Source organism: Herpailurus yagouaroundi, unplaced genomic scaffold (genome assembly GCF_014898765.1).
Source record: "Herpailurus yagouaroundi ecotype Mexico unplaced genomic scaffold, PumYag 187, whole genome shotgun sequence".
In the NCBI taxonomy this organism is placed as follows: Eukaryota; Metazoa; Chordata; class Mammalia; order Carnivora; family Felidae; genus Herpailurus; species Herpailurus yagouaroundi.
The window spans coordinates 10696600-10713349 of NW_024412418.1; the positions used below are offsets into that span (position 1 = coordinate 10696600).

General features: G+C 39.0%; 1 long non-coding RNA gene across 2 annotated transcripts in view; it reads left to right on the forward strand.

The window, feature by feature from the left end:
• LOC121043527 (uncharacterized) overlaps nt 1-16750 on the forward strand; it is a 267275-nt gene that overhangs the window by 138147 nt on the left and 112378 nt on the right. The window contains exon 3 of one of the 2 annotated variants that reach the window (XR_005796881.1): nt 5387-5532. The exons of the other annotated variant lie outside the window; for it this stretch is intronic. This is a non-coding gene — a long non-coding RNA (uncharacterized LOC121043527). Of the gene's footprint in view, nt 1-5386; nt 5533-16750 lie in introns of those variants that run through there. 2 annotated transcript variants of the gene reach the window in all.

Genomic DNA, 16750 nt, shown 5'->3' on the forward strand with positions numbered 1-16750 from the left:
GTCAAAGAGTTGAGGTTTCAAATGCTGGCTCAGCTCCTAGCAAGAGCTTAGACCAGGGACACTTTCTGGGCCTCGTTTAATCACGTGAAAAGCGACCTCATGCTACAGTGAAGGTACAAATGCCGGCTGGTATCACTGAGCTGGCACAGAGGAGGGAAGAGGTGGAGAAGGTGTCTTCTGATTTGGCTTCACCTGCCCACTCTGGGGAGTTCTATCCAGAGGAGTCAATGTCTGCCTGCCTCCGTTCTTACTCAGCGAAGAACATGATTTCAGTGTGGAGGTTGTGTCAGAAGGGCCTTCCCAAGGTGCTTCCAACACCCCCCTCTAAGACAGGAGAGCTCAAGAGGCTTTGAGCCTGCCAAACCATTTCCTTCAGCTTCTGCATTTTTCAGGCACTCAGGGCTGAATTCAGTCCAGGAATTCACCCATGAATGACCTCATAGTTTCCTCTCCATATCTCCGAGTCCTGCAATGCTCTCCTTGTCATAAGGTGGGCGGAGGTGGTCATCAGCACTGATGGAAGCTCAGGTTGACGATTCTGCATGAGTTGCCAAGGAGTTGTCTCCTGGTCTTCGTGAATCTCACTGTGGCAGATCCTCAACATCCGGGCTCCCTGGCTTGGAGCTTTGGTCTTGCCGGGTGGATGCCATCTGATTGAGCTCTTGCCAGGGCACATCTGGAAGAGCAGCCTGCAGCTTAGAAGGGCGCCAGGATATAGTAAGCAATGTTCTAGCCTTCCCAGTATGGAGCAGGAATAAATGGATGCCTGGCTACTGGGCTCTGGCTCTTCCCTTCTCTCACTGCATGAGAGGGACCCAGCCTTGCTTTCAGTGCTGGAGATTGGACTTTGCCTCCATGGATGATGCTTCTGAAACGAAGCACTACCCCAGGCTGCTCACCAGAACAGAAATGTCACCGGAAGGGAAGCCAGGACCAGTGTGGGCAGAGCTCTCTTTGGAACTTTGTTGCCTCAGTCCTCCCTCCAGCCTGTACTTGGGAGCCTAGGGGTCTTCTCCTCACACATGAAGGAGGGAGTGAAGGCAGAAGCTATAAATGCAGGAATGCAGCAATGCAGGAGGGACGGAGAGTGAAAGCATCTTTTTGTGAAAAGTCGTCATTGGCTCCCTTTGGAGAGAGAACACTTCCATCCAGCCAGGAAGATCTTAGCTTTAGGGATATGATTATATGATCAGGTCTGGCTGAGGGAAGCCCCAGTGGCTCCCATGCCCTTGCACACCTTAGCCCTTTACTCCTTGGGCCCACCCCTGTCCTTTGGAGGTATAGGGACACTGGCAGATTCCTGATAGAAGTGAGAGCTGGTGCAGATAGATATTCAGGGAAGAAATTTGCTGGCTTTTAATCAAACGTCTGTATATATGTGCCTTATGATTCAGCAAGTCATTTCGTGAGTATACATGAAATTTTTACATGGACCTATAAGGGGAAATATATGGGGATATTTATTGTAGCATTGTTTATAAAGATTTGGAAGCAATCTGGATGATCTTGATATTCATCCCTGGAGAAATAAATAGGCACAATGTAATAGGCATAACCAAGAAGCACTACACAGTGTTTAGAAGCAATGGAATAGATGTACACATAGCAATATGGGTAAATGTTATAAGTGCGATAGATTTTTTAAAAAATTAAGACACAACCAAAGATTTATAGCCTAACATTATATTAAAAATATATGCAGAGAAAACAACCATACATGTTTTATAAGAACCCATACAAATAAAAGGGCTAATATCAGATATATTAGAATATTTGGGGAAAAATGAAAATAAATAATACAAGAAAAATCTTATGAAAACCAATTATGATGCTGTAGCAAGAAATGAAGAATGTTATTACCCCAGTCCTCTGAAAAATGAGGTAAAAAAATTCGATTGGAATCAGTTAATGTTTGAAGTCACTTCATGTCAAATGAGTAAGAGCCAGTGTGTCATTCCTATCTTTGACTAGTTTATCCCCATACCTTGCCGTTTTGAGCACTGAGGGACAGCTGAACTCCAAGTCAAAACTCTACTCCTCCTGGAACCCCTGGAACAACTACAATATTTGGCCTGTAACGTCTCTCAGTTACTTTCTAGATCATTCCAGGAACATTCTAGCCTTTTGTGGCAGCAAGTTTCTACTCATTTTCACCTCTTTCTTCATGCTCTTCAAGAAAAATAGTCACTCTCGCTGCATTGCTACTGGCCCCAGCTCATGTTAGAGTTCATCTCTGGATCATTCAAGGTTCCTTATGATAACACTCACACCTCTATCACTACTATCTTTGGCTTACAATCTCCATATTGCAGGATGGCATTTTTTCTTTCTTTTTTTAATGTTTATTTTTGAGAGAGAGGGAGACAAAATCTGAAGTAGGTTCTAGGCATTGAGCTGTCAGCACAGAGCCTGATGCGGGGCTCAAACCCACAAACCATGAGATCATGACCTGGGCCGAGGTCAGACACTTAACCGACTGAGCCACCTAGGAGCCCCGACTTTTTTCATGTAATAATTTTATTAAGTGAATGTGTATTTTGAGCAAGTTCTTGGGCTCCATGTTGGGAGGAAGTGGAGTCTGTATTAGTTTCACAATGCTTCTGTAAGAAATTACCATCAATTTGGTAGGTTAAAACCACAGAAATTTATTATTTTAGTTTGGGAGGTCAGAAGTCCAAAATCAACTGAGCCCAAAATTCTACTGGGCTACAATCAAGGCATCAGCAGGCCTATGTTCCTTCTGGAGGCTGTAGGGGAACATCTGTTTCCTTTGGTTTTACAGCTTCCAAGGTCACCTGCATTCTTTCATTCATGGCCTCTTCCTCCATCTTCAAAGCCAGTATCTTCCCTGTTTTTGACCTCCGCTTCCGTTATTATGTCCTCTCTCTGGCTCTAATCTTCCTATAAACCTGTTATAACTACTCTTGTGCTTACATTGGGCTCATCCAGACATTGCAGGATCATCTCCTAATCTTAAGGTCCTTAACTTAATTACGTCTACAAAGTCCCTTTTACTATATAAGATAATACATTGATAGATTCCAGGGAGTAGGACATGGGCATCTCTTGTAATTATTCGGCCTACTGCAGAGCTGTAAGCCATTGCCCTTAAGCCATTGTGGCCTAGCAGGGGACACCAAGCAACAGTTGGATAGGCAATTAGTATAGAGTGATGAATGTTATGACCAGGGAAGTATGGGACAAAAGAAAGACACAATCTAGTCTAGGGTTAGGAGTGGCTCCCCAGAATTATGTCCAAGAGAGGTATAAGCTACCAGGTTTGGTAACATGAAGGTAAATGGGCACCATGTACAGAGACCTAGAGATGAGAATGAGAATTAGCAGAACGAAATCTGACCTACTTCTTGTTGTCTCTGTTCATCCTCCCAGTTCCCATCACACTTCCTTTGTTTATCTTCTCATTCTTGTTTGTAATGCCTCCTTCACCACTCCACTTATCCACCAAGCTTTCCTGCAGACTCTGTATTCATACTCCACAGTTAGCATGACCACATCAAAGAATTCCTATAACTTTGTATATGTATTTTGCTTATACTCATTTTTAATTTAGCATACATTGGTTAAACATATTTACTGGTGGTGCCTGGGTGGCCCAGTCAGTTAAGTGTCTGACTTAGGCTCAGGTCATGTTCTCACAGATTGGGCTCACTGCTGTCAGTGTGGCACCTGCTTTCGATCCTCTGTCTGCCTCTCTCTCTCTCTGCCCCTCCTCTGCTCATGCTCTCTTTCTCTCTCTCTCTCAAAAATAAATAAACATTAAAAAAAAGTATTTTCTGGGGGCACCTGGGTGACTCAGTCAATTAAGCATCCAACTCTTGATTTTGGCTCAGGTCATGATCTCGTGGTTCATAAGTTCAAGCCCAGGTTTGGGCTCTATGCTGACAGTGGGGAGCCTGCTTGGGATTCTCTCTCTCTCCTTGTTCTTCCCCTCCCCCACTTGTGTGCTCTCTCTCAAAATAAATAAAATAAAAATTGTAAAAAAAAAGTGTTTTCTGTATATATCTTTTTTTCCCTTCTGAACTTGAGACAGGAATCAGTAGGAGACTGTAAATTCATCCTCCTCACACCCCCTTCCCCTTCCAAACTGTTTAGCACCAAGAACAGAACAATCAGGAAATACTGAATGATTAAATGAGCAACAGCACATCTATATTTGTGTATCTGTTCCTGTGACTCCAGCCAGACTAGGCATATCATGAGAAACACATGGTTTCTCACATTGAGGTTTTTCATTTAATTTTTCAAGATATGGTGAAGACATACTGAGTCAAAATAGTCATCCATTCATTTAAAGTGACCATTGTAGGGGTGCCTGGGTGGCTCAGTCGGTTAAGCGTTAGACTTTGGCCCATGGTTTGTGGGTTAGAGCACCACGACGGGCTCTGTGATGACAGCTTGTCAGCCCTACTCATACTCTGTCTCTCTCTGTCTCTCAAAAATGAACTTTGAAAAAATAAAGTGACCATAATAATAAGTACATGGATCCAAAATAGTATCCTTTGTTGATAACGACTAATTATAGTAAACGGTGACTCAAAAATAACGTGAGGAAGTAGTGGTAGAATGTATGTATTCACTGTTTTGGTGTAGTGATAAAGAGGGATAGATGGTGAAGAATTAGGTGGGTGGAAGAGAACGAATTCATGGTTATCATTATTTCTCATTGTGTACCTACGATCCCTATATAAGATTTAAATATCAAGTAAGGTTTATGGAAAATATCTTGTGTGAAAAAGTTTACAATCTCCATTACCTACACCATGACACAATTCCCACCTAGATGAGATCATACTTTCATCCTCTAGAGACCAAATGTGTATTTGTTTCAGTCTTCCAAAGACATCTTTCTTAAGCAGAATGTTCCAGTATAGATAAAATTCAAATCTCATCCAAAAATAAACTACATGTAATATTTAGGGAAGTTTTTAAAATAAAATAATTTTGGAGACAGTGTTTAACCACATCCCCTGCTATCCCCTCCCTCTCCTGCCACCAAGTTTTCTTTGTTTTCAGAAGCTGTAATCAACGTGTTTGTAGTACCTCCTTGTATATCTGGCTCTTAAAGCCTTTGAAACTAGACTCTTCACTGGGACCTTCCTATCACCTCCTTCTCCTCCACGAGAGTATCCCCAGGTGATCTGGGGATCTGGGGAACCAGGTGAACTCTTGTGCTCAACCTACTACTTATTAATAAGTTCACTGTCCTCCCGTTCATGTCCATTCCTTATTCACTGTGACCATTTTGCAACTTAAGATTTTTCCAGTGGTCCCATACTTTACAACAACAAAACTGGACTGTCATTACTTTCTTGCTTGAGACTACCAGGACAAATCCTATCATGATTGTTTTTCCTTTTTACCTTAGGCATCATCAGATGATCATGGCTTCCAGATTATATCACCTAAACAATTGAAATTGAGATTATGCACCTGATTAAACAAGTCTTAGGAAATAGAAAAAAAAAAATGGAGGGTACCTCTTATTTACAGAGTATGTGTTTTCAACCTCATTGCATGGATATTCAATTGTTTACTTGACTTCTCTTAGGTATTTCAAAGGTACTTACGTCCACAGTCATTCTATGACCTCCTCTCAAAGCCTGGTCCTTTACTGTTCCTTATTTTGTGAATAGCACCACCATCTATCCAGTTGCATAATCCAGAAATCTGGGGTGAATCCTTATCTTCCCTTTCTCTTACTCCCAACACCCAATACAGCACCCTTCATGCTGATTTTACCTCATAAATGTGTCTTGAATTTATCTTGAATAGTCTCACCCATTACCAGTCCAGCTACCCATCATCTGATTCTTTCTATTTATGGAAAGAATGATTATTTCCCTCTTCCAAGCTATTGTAATAGTTTCCTAAGGTCTGGCCCTTTATTCTGCCCCTTCTCCAATCCACTCATCAATCTTTAGTCAAAGTGCTCTTTAAACTGTGTAAGTCTAAGAGCTCTAAGATGGCAGAGCAGCATGGAGACCCTGAGCTTGTCTCATCCCTGAAGTGCAGCTTAATCAGCACCAAACCATTTTGAATACCTAGGAGATTGATCTGGGAATTAACACAACAGTTTGCATAGCTTGAGCCATAGAACTCGGCAGGTATGCAGTGCGGAAAGGTGAACTGGGGGAGAGAAAAGCCATTGAGGGTAGGGAGGTGTTTTTGTGGAGAGAAGACAGAGAAAGAGAAAGGGGGAGAGTACAGTACATCGGGATTCTGCAAGAAAAGCACTCTCCTGAAAGTGGCTACAGAGAAAGAGTGAAAATACTCGCAGGGGACTGAACAAGAAATCTGTTCCCCAAAACCACTGACAGGAAGAACGGAGAAGGTTTAAATAACCACTAGGTTGCTATAAACAGTGGGGTGCAGAGTCTCAAGTTTTGGAGCCCAGTGCCTGGCAGTGCTCTGGTGAGGAAGCAGGGCAAATCCCCAGAAGCAGGCAGCGGGGTCTGAAGGGTCCATGTGCCACATGGGGAGAAGCCATTCCCCTGCTTGAAGAGCATTTGGTAGAGACCATATGGCCTCCCCACAGGCTGAGGTCCCAGTAGACCCTGGAGAGTAGCCACATTTGCTGGTATTAGGACAAAGACACCAGAGTGTGGTAAAACCTGGCGCCAGCTTTGTGTTGTGGTTTGCCATAATCTCTGAACCTCTGCTGCAGCACAATTGCTTGGATGTTTTCTGGGGAAAGCAGGCTCCTGGCTATTGCTCAGCAAGACCCTCCCTTAGAGAGTTTGCATGGGTCCAAGCTTCAGGGATCTCTGAAGTATGGGGTTTTGAAACACAACTCTATCTGAGATAAAACTTAGGAGGGGGTGCTTCCTGACAGGCAGACAGCTTGGACATGGACAAGGTAGACATGGGGAGGCCTGAGACAAAGAGGGGTACTTGACCAGGGATCCGTGAGAGCACGAAGTTCCTGCACCAGAGAGTAGGGAGCTGGGTGAAGTCATTTCCACCTCTCCAGAGCTGGCACAGGCACTCTACCCTGATCCACCCCAGTGAGATAAGCAGCACCACCTAGTGGAGAATGGAAGCATTACACCAAGCCTCGCCCAAGTGCACCCTCTAAGCACATTCCCTAGAAGGCCAGCACAAATCACTCCACCAGCTTCATGTATGGACTATAGAAAGCTTCCTAGTTTCAGTTCCGGGGGAAACTAGATGTAACTTCCTTTGGGCTTCATTCTGTTTGCTGGTTCACTTATTTGTTTTTTTTGCTTCTGATTTTGCTTAAATTGTTTTTTTTTTCCTTTCTTTCTTTTCTTCCTCATTCTTAGATACAGAAAAAGAAAAAAATTATTTTTATTTTTATTTTTTTATTTAATTTTTAATTTTTTAATTTTAGCTTTCCCCCTAACGTCAGGAACACTATAGGGATGTCCACTCTCACCACTATTATTCAACATAGTGTTGGAAGTCCTTACCTCAGCAATCAGACAACACAAAGAAATAAAAGGCATCCAAGTTGGCAAGGAGGAATTCAAACTTTCACTCTTCACACACGACATGATACTCTGTCTGGAAAACCCAAAAGATTCCACTGGAAAACTGCTAGAACTGATCCATGAATTCAGCAAAGTCACAGGATATAAAATCAATGTACAGAAATCAGTTGCATTTCTATACACCAATAATGAAGCAGCATAAAGAGAAATCAAGGAATTGATCCCTTTTACAATTGTACCAAAACCATAAAATGCCTAGGAATAAACCTAACCAAAGAAGTGAAAAAGTTATACACTGAAAAGTACAGAAGGCTTATGAAAGAAATTTAAGAAGACATAAAAAATAGAAAAATATTCCATGCTCATGGATTGGAAGAACAAATATTGTTAAAATGTCAATACTACCCGAAGCAATCTACATATTCAGTATATTCCCTATCAAAATAACACCAGCAATCTTCACAAAGATAGAACAAACAGTCCTAAAATTTGTATGGAACTAGAAAAGACCCCAAATAGCCAAAGCAATCTTGAAAAAGAAAAAGCCGGAAGCATCACAATTTTGGACTTCAAGCTGTATTACAAAGCTGTAATCATCAAGACAGTATGCTACTGGCATAAGAACAGAGACTGAGATCAATGAAACAGAATAGAGAACCCAGAAACATATGGCCAACTAATTTTTGACAAAGCAGGAAAGAATATCGATGGAGAAAAGATAGTCTCTTCAGCAAATGGTGTTGGGAAAAAGTGGACAGCAACATGCAGAAGAATAAACCTGGACCACTTTCTTACACCATACACAAAAATAAACTCAAAATGGATAAAAGACCTAAATGTAAGACAGGAAGCCATCAAAATCCTTGAGGAGAAAGCAGGCAAAAACCTCTTCAACCTCAACCACAGCAACTTCTTACTCAACATGTCTCTGAAGGCAAGGGAAACAAAAGCAAAAGGGAACTATTGGGATCTCATCAAGATAAAGTTTCTGCACCGCAAAGGAAACAATCAGCAAAACTAAAAGACAACCTAATGGAATGGAGAAGATATTTGCAACTGACGTATCAGCTAAAGGGTTAATACCCAAAATCTATAAAGAACTTATCAAACTCAACACCAAAAAAACCCAAATAATCCAGTGAAGAAATGGACAGAAGACATGAAAAGACCCTCTTCCAAAGAAGACATCTAGATGGCTAACAGACACATGGAAAAAATACTCAGCATCACTCATCATCAGGAAAATACAAATCAAAACCACAGATACCACCTCACACCTGTCAGAATGGCTAAAATTAACAACTCAGGCAATGACAGTATATTGGTGAGGATGGAGAGAAAGAGGAACTCTTTTGCATTGCTGGTGGGAATGCAAACTGGTCCAGCCACTGTGGAAAATAGTATGCAAATTCCTCAAAAATTAAAAGTAGAACTACCCTATGACCTAGTAATTGCTCTACTAGGTATTTATCCAAAGGATTCAGGAGTGCTGATTCGAAGGGGCACATGCACTCCAATGTTTATAGCAGCACTATTGACAATAGCCAAATTATGGAAAGAGCCCAAATGTCCATTGACTGATGAGTGGATAAAGAAGATGTGGTGTGTGTGTGTGTGTGTGTGTGTGTGTGTGTGTGTGTGTGTGTGTATGATGGAATAGTAATAGTACTTGGTGATGATAAAAAATAAAATCTTGCCATTTCCAACAATGGATGGAATGAGAGGGTGTTATGCTGTGTGAAATTAGTCAGAGAAAGACAAATGTCATATGATTTCACTCATATGTGGAATGTAAGATACAAAACAGATGAACATAAGGGAAGGAAAACAAAAATAAAAACAGAGAGGGAGACAAACCATAAGAGATTCTAAAATATAGAGAATAAGCTGAGGGTTGCTGGCAGGGTATTGGGTGGGGGGAGGGGCTAAAGAGGTGTGGGGCATTAAGGAGGACACTTGTTGGGATGAGCACTGGGGGTTATATGTAAGTGATGAATCACTAAACTTTATTCCTGAATTTATTTTTTTTAAATTAATGACTCAAGCACCAAAGCAATTAAGAAAATTTTTAATATTTATTTATTTATTTATTTATTTATTTATTTATTTATTTGAGAGAGAGAGGGAAAGAGAAAGGGGAGGGGTAGAGAAAGAGAGAGAGAGAGAGAGAGAGACAGAGAGACAGAGAGACAGAGAGACAGAGAGACAGAGTCTGAAGACAGAGTCAGCACAGAGCCTGACATGGGGCTTGAAACCATTGACCATGAGATCGTGATCTGAGCTGAAGTTGGACGCTTAACTGACTGAGCCACCCAGGTGCCCCACTCAACTCAATTTTAAGTGTACTTTTTTCAATAAAAATAAAATGTTGAACCAAGAAAAAAAATTTAAATATGTGAATTTCATCATGGAAGTATTCTTCCTAAAAACATTCAGTGACTCTCTACTGCTTTTAGAATTAAAATACTGCCAGGCTTACACTGACTTGCCTGGTCTGGTAACTTCTTACCTCACACCATCAACATCTGCACTCTGCCCACCACCACCATCTTGCTCTAACAACATACACTGTAGTTCTTTCTACTTACCGTTCTCTGCACCCTGGCCTTCTACCAAAGTATATTACAGTTTCTGTACTTTCTGAAAGCCGTACCCTTGCCTCTGGTTTTACTTTCTAACATTTTCATTACTCAGGGAAATCCCTGAGGACTCCAAGTAGGCAAGCCTCCCTTTATGGACTGACAGAACACAGTGAATTTCTTCCCAACACTTGCCAGAATTGAAATTTTACAGTTTTCTGTCTAACTCTTTAATTCATGTCAGTTTTTCCTACTAAATTGTAAGTTCCATGAGGGTAGGTCATGTCCCATTATTGCTTCCCCAGAATTTGGTAAAGAGTAGGAACTGAATAAATACTTGTTAAATGAATGACTTAAAGTCTCTTACAGCCAACACCTAATGACTGCTGTCTAAAATGAAATAGGATTTACTCGTGAAAATGGCAAAAGTGCCTGCATATTTTAAAAGAAGAGAGTGACCTATAACTACAAATGGGTAGAGAAAGAGAAGCTGAAGTGGCTTGTTTCAAAATGCATTTCTGAGAGTAGCTGGAACAGGCTGGTTTGGTCAGAAAAACAGAACCACTACAAAGAGAAGTGAATGTTTTAATATGGAATGAGCATATATGCAAATGTATCAGGAGCTGGGGAGTGAAGGTTATAGGAAGAGGACTGGAGAAGTCTTCACTAACAACTTCACTCCAAAGCACTGGCATGGGGAAACTCATGGGAGCTTTTGAGGAAGTTTGACAAACAACTTGAGTCTGGCGACTATATGGAGGAGGGACTCCTGGCAAGTCCAGTTAAGCTGCTATGATTAGAGGGTAGGGGGCTTCTGGGAAGGTCTGGAAAACTGCTAAATCAGTGGAAGCTGCCTTGTCTGACCCTTATGGTCTTTTAAGATTAATGACCTCAGCTTTATTTGTACTTACCAAATCTTGTATTTGCAAACTCACTGGGAAACTCTGACTTAAACCCATACCATGAAAGGTTTCTAGGAAACACTTGAAAGTGATAGTGGTACTGACAGTTTGATAGTAGATCACATTGCCCAGGAAGGCTATCGCTTGATTTTATTCCAGGGCTTTCTTTGAGTACATCATTTTGAACGAGGACTAGTAAAGGAAAACTCAGTTTTGACTCCAGAATTTCTTTTTGAGGTATCGAGGAATCGAGGTTGTAGATTAAAAAAAAAAGTTTTAACATGCCCTTATTCATCTTCATGTGGAATCCAGATTTTCTGGCCTTTGGAATGGTTTTCAAAAGAGCAAATAATAAATGTATAATCTGAGTGTAAAGGGTCATTAGATGGCATATGAGCCTGGCTGGTCTTAGAACTATATGCAACCATTTCTCTTTCTTGGTCTGGACTTTCTCATCTACAGAAGAAATGAAATCCCTCTTCCCTTATGGTACATTATGGTACTAATAGCTACAGTGTTTGTTTGTGGTTTATGGAATGCTTATTATATATCATGTTCAGTGATATCTGCACATAGCTCTTATCCATATGATTGCCAAGGAAGAATGAAGGTGCAGAAGCAATAATGCATCTTTGGGTATTAGGAGGGCCAAATGAGCTATCTATAATGAATCTAGAATATTGCCTAATACAGAATGGGCATTTAAGTGACCTCCTCTACTGTCATACTTCTGATAAATGACAGTGTAAAGACTTAATACTTTGTTTATTATGCAGATTTTTAAAAACTTAGACACCATTATTATATAATCCTCATAAATAGGAGTTGCTAATTATAAAAAATTACAAATGATTTATTTAATCTTTAGTTTTCATCTATTCTTGGCATCTCATCTGTTACTGGCATCTCTATATGTGTCAATAATGAGTAATAGGATAGCATACTGCCCTAATCTTTGTGGTTATTTTTCACTTTTCAAAGTACTTTTACATATGTAATCTCATTTTATCCCCTCAACAACCCTTTAAGATAGGTTGGCCAATAATTATTATGTTCATCTTATAGATGTGGAAACTAAAACCCTTGGCTGGTTAATGAAGAAAGAAGTTCTATTTATTGGGTTCTTATAATATCTAGGGAATTTTAGTCTCTATTACAGTTCTTGCAATGAGTTTCCCCTTTTGCAGATACAAAATAAACTCATAATTTACATAAATAACTAAACTTATACAACTGGTGAGGACATTCCAATCTGGTAACTCAAACCCAGGGCTGTGTGGCTTCAGAGCTCTTCTTTACATAATGGCACTTGAAGTCTTATGATGAGTCAAGGGCACAGCCTGAACTAGGACCTTGGACTCTGGACCCTTTTCCAAATGGAAAAGCTAATCAATTACATATTTTTTCACCAAAAACTCTAGTTATAGTACATATTATAAAATTAACCATTAGAAAAAGAGTTGGAACTGTAATGGGATTTTTTTTTAACACAGTGTTACAGTAAGGATGTTACTCAAATGGACAGACCTATTCCTTTTTCTTCAGTGAAAGGTTTAGATATATAATTTTAGTTCTTTTCTATTCACTTTTATCTATTTTTTGTTTCCTCTTATCAGGGTTCTGTTGTGTATTTGTGTATGTGCACAAATACATATGCACACCATATATATGTACAGTTAATTGGGCTCTATCTGAACAAAGAATTTCTATTTTGTATGCTGAGAGTTCTGACTACAATAGATTATAAGGGATTAAGATGGTGATTACCTCTGCCTTCCATGTGGTAACTGAGACCATTAAAAAATCCCAGCCTCTGCAATGGACTCTGCAATCTCTCCTTATCTTAAAGGTTACTCATTAGCAACTTTCAACTTGCTGAGAAATTTCCTTCAATAATACCCCTTGGTTCAGAGCTCCATAGATTAAGTTTACATTTGTAAAGGTCACTTTCCTTTGATCTAAACACTGTCATAGTCTTGTATTATGGGACAGGGTTAATCAGATCACACCGTTAGTTATATATATGATATATGTAATATATGTTATATATATATGATATATGTAATATATGATATATATATATATCTCAAAATCTCTTAAATCATATGGCACATGCAGAATGTATTTTAAAAGTTCTCTGAGAAGCTAAATTGCTCTGAGATTAGAAACTGGAATAAACACTATTAATGAGAACTTCTCCCATGCTATAAAGAAGTGTTCCTTAAACACGGGCACACACATGATGAAAAGAGCTAAAAGTTACAACACTGTAGTTAGGAACGATCTTAGAAGCCTGCTTTATATGGGAGTGGGTTCAAAAAATACTTTTGCATGTGGAAATTAGAGTATCATTGTGTCCCATGAGAACAAGTTTTGTAGAATCATGGAGCTGAAGGCTGAATCCCATGTGCTGAAAAGGATCAGTAGAAGTAAAAGTAGAGCTGGATGCTACATTATACTTTCAAAGTATTGAATAGGGAAGACTGGCAGCTTGTAGGAGAATTAGGGTTGACAGAAGGACCTTGAATGCATTAGAAGATAAATATGCTAACTCTTGAATAGACTGGCATTATTTATTGAATGGAATGTTTTCAGTATGGGTGTTTGCTTATTTACTGATTAGTCTAAATAAACTACTGAATACTTTTAAAATGCCATGCCTTTCCAACTCCATCCCTTCCTCCTCCTTTCCTCTCTCCCTCCCTCTTTTCTTCCTTCCTTCCTTGTTTCCTACCTTATCGCCTTCCCCTTCTTTCATTAATAATATTGTTGAGCACCTACCATGTCCTGCAGGGTGTTAGTCTCTGATAGTACATGATGAAGAAAACATAAGTCGTGTCCTCAGTGAGTAGAGAAACTGCAACAGAGCCATGACCTCTCAACCTAAAATCACCTGTCTAAAGAAGAGGCCAGGAAAGGGAACCATGACATGTTGTTAGTTAGTTCACTTGGTTCCACATGATCACTGGTCATTTCAAAATGCTTCAAGCCATGTCTTTAATAACCTATTTCATAATGTTGCTGGGATACGTATCAGGTTTGGACTAATCCACAATGGGGTGGGAGAGTGGATTTCATCACCAGTAATCTGACATGTTTTCAATTTGCTGTGAATTTTCAGAGATTTCAGACTATAACTCTTTGAATGTATTTGGGTTTTAGTATTTTTTGTCTAGTTCATTCTGGCCCAGAGACTCTTACTATCTTTTCATTTATCTTACCCTTTATTTCTCAATTCAATTCAAAGATCAGTCTCTACAAAACGAACACAAAAACTGAAAGTAAAATAACAATAGTGTAATAATTGGGCTGTTTTTGCTATTTAAAAAAAATGCTTTCAAAGTTTCAGAAAGATTGCAAAAGTAGTTCAAAAACTTTTTTTCTGAACCATTTGAGAGGAAGTTGCCCCCATGGTGCCTCAACACCCTTTACTACTTTAGTGTGTAATTACTACAAGCAAGGACTTTCTCTTATCTAGCCTTAGTGCAATTATCAAAATCAGGAAATTGACATGAATAATTACTACCTCCTAATCCACAGAACTCATTCAAGTTTGCCAGTTATCCCAATAATGTTCTTAGGATCCATTCCCAAACCATGTGTTTTATTTATTTGTCATAATTCTTTGATAGGCTCTTTTAATTTGGAAAAGAATCTTTAGTTTTCTTTTTCTTAGCTTTAATAACCTTGATATTTAAAAAAATTACAAGCCAGTTATTTTGTATTTTTCTTTTTGATTTTTTTCTGATGCTTCCTCATGATTTTTAAATTTAATTAAATTTTTTATTTTTATATGTTTATATGTTTATATATTATATATATAAACGTATATATACATATATATATAAACATATACATATACATATATGTTTATATATATATATATATATATATATGGTCAAGTTAGCTAACATACAATGTATACATACAGTGTGGTCTTGGTTTTGGGGTGTATTCATTGCTTCTGTACAGTACCCAGTGCTCATCCCAACAAATGCCCTCCTCAGTGCCCATTTCCCCACTCCCCCATCCCACCATCAACCCTCAGTTTGTTCTCTGCATTCAAGAGTTTCTTATGGTTTGCCTCCCTCTCTGTTTGAAACTATTTTTCCCCCTTCCCTTCCCCCATGGTCCTCTGTTAAGTTTCTCAAGTTCCACATATGAGTGAAAACATGATATCTGTCTATCTCTGACTTATTTCACTTAGCCTAATACCCTCCAGTTCCATCCACGTAGCTGCCAATGGCAGGATTTCATTCTTTCTCATTGCTAAGTAATATTCCATTGTATATATAAACCACATCTTTATCCATTTATAAGTTGATGGACATTTGGGCTCTTTCCATAATTTGGCTATGATTGTGGTCATGCAATTTTGGCATGGATATCAATGTGATTTTTTCACTACATCCTATCTGGTTGCATACAATTTCAGTTTGTCTGGTTATAAGTGATATTAACTTTGATCACTTCCCTATTCTAAAGTGACTCTTCCCTTTGTGTTAGTATTTTTGGAAGGTACTATGAGACTATGTAAATATCCAAATTTTACCCATAAGTCATAGCATCTATTGGTGCTTTTGGCTAAATTATTACCATGTTGGTTGCCAAATGATGATTTTTAAGTGTCATTCCTGAAAAATTTATTAGTTGCCATTCCACTGTAAATAAATAATTTCTTCCCTCATTCTTTAATTTGCTTACCTACACCAGTTTTGGCCCACATACTTCCATTTTATTTGATTGGTTATCATTTGCTGTTATTGTTACCAAAAAGCTTGGCATTATTTTTCAGTTTTTTTTTTCTTTTCCTCACACCCCATAATCTAAACTATCATTTAGACCTGATGGAGGTATCTTCAAATCACTTGTAGAATCTGTTGACATTTTTCATTTTTGTCACTACCAAGGTAATTTAAACTATCTTTATCTTCTGATTTATTTTAGTGACCTCTTGACTTGGTCCACTTACCACAGCCTCACAGCCCCCCTGCAGTCAGTGTTTTGTGCAGCCATAGAAATGAAAATCTCTCTCCAAAATGGAAGTCAGGTCATGTCACTCACTTTCTTGCTTGAAATCACCTCGTGGCTTCCCATGCCTTTGGAATACATTTCAAATTCGTTACTTTGGACAGTTCCATAAGAGCTAGCTCTACCTGGCTCTCAAACTTTATTTCATTTATTTCTACCCTATACTTACCATGCTCCAGCTGTTTATGGTATTAAACTGTTTTTAATACATGCCCAGTTTACTCCCTAGACTTTGTATTTGCTGATTACTCTTCTTCTTGTGATTTGTTTCTCTTCCCATTCAGGTATCAGTTGAAACTTTACTCATCAGAAAGGTCTGTCTTGACCATCTATATTGAAATAGGTCCTCTTACTAGATTGTGACACCCTGCATTTTCTGGTATCCCCTATTGCCATATCCCCTATTGCCATAACACCAAAGTGTCTGGCACAGAGCAGGTGTGAAATAAACATTCGTTGAACTTCTTTTATGTTGTCCATTACCATTACACCACCTTCCTCGAGTAGATGAGTAGTTATTATATTATTTATTTAAGTATATATACATATTAATGCAAAATAAATAATAAATATAAAAGTACTGTCTTTTGTCTTCAGCGTTTTTAATAGGCTCATATTTTTGAAAGCCATGTACAAAGATAGCAGGATGGTCTTTATTATTAATAGTGCCAAAATATTGACATAAAATTTTATGTGTAAGACTAAAGCACATATATGCTATAGGTAGGACAATAAAAGGTTCAAGGAAAATTCTTGGGCTTTGACT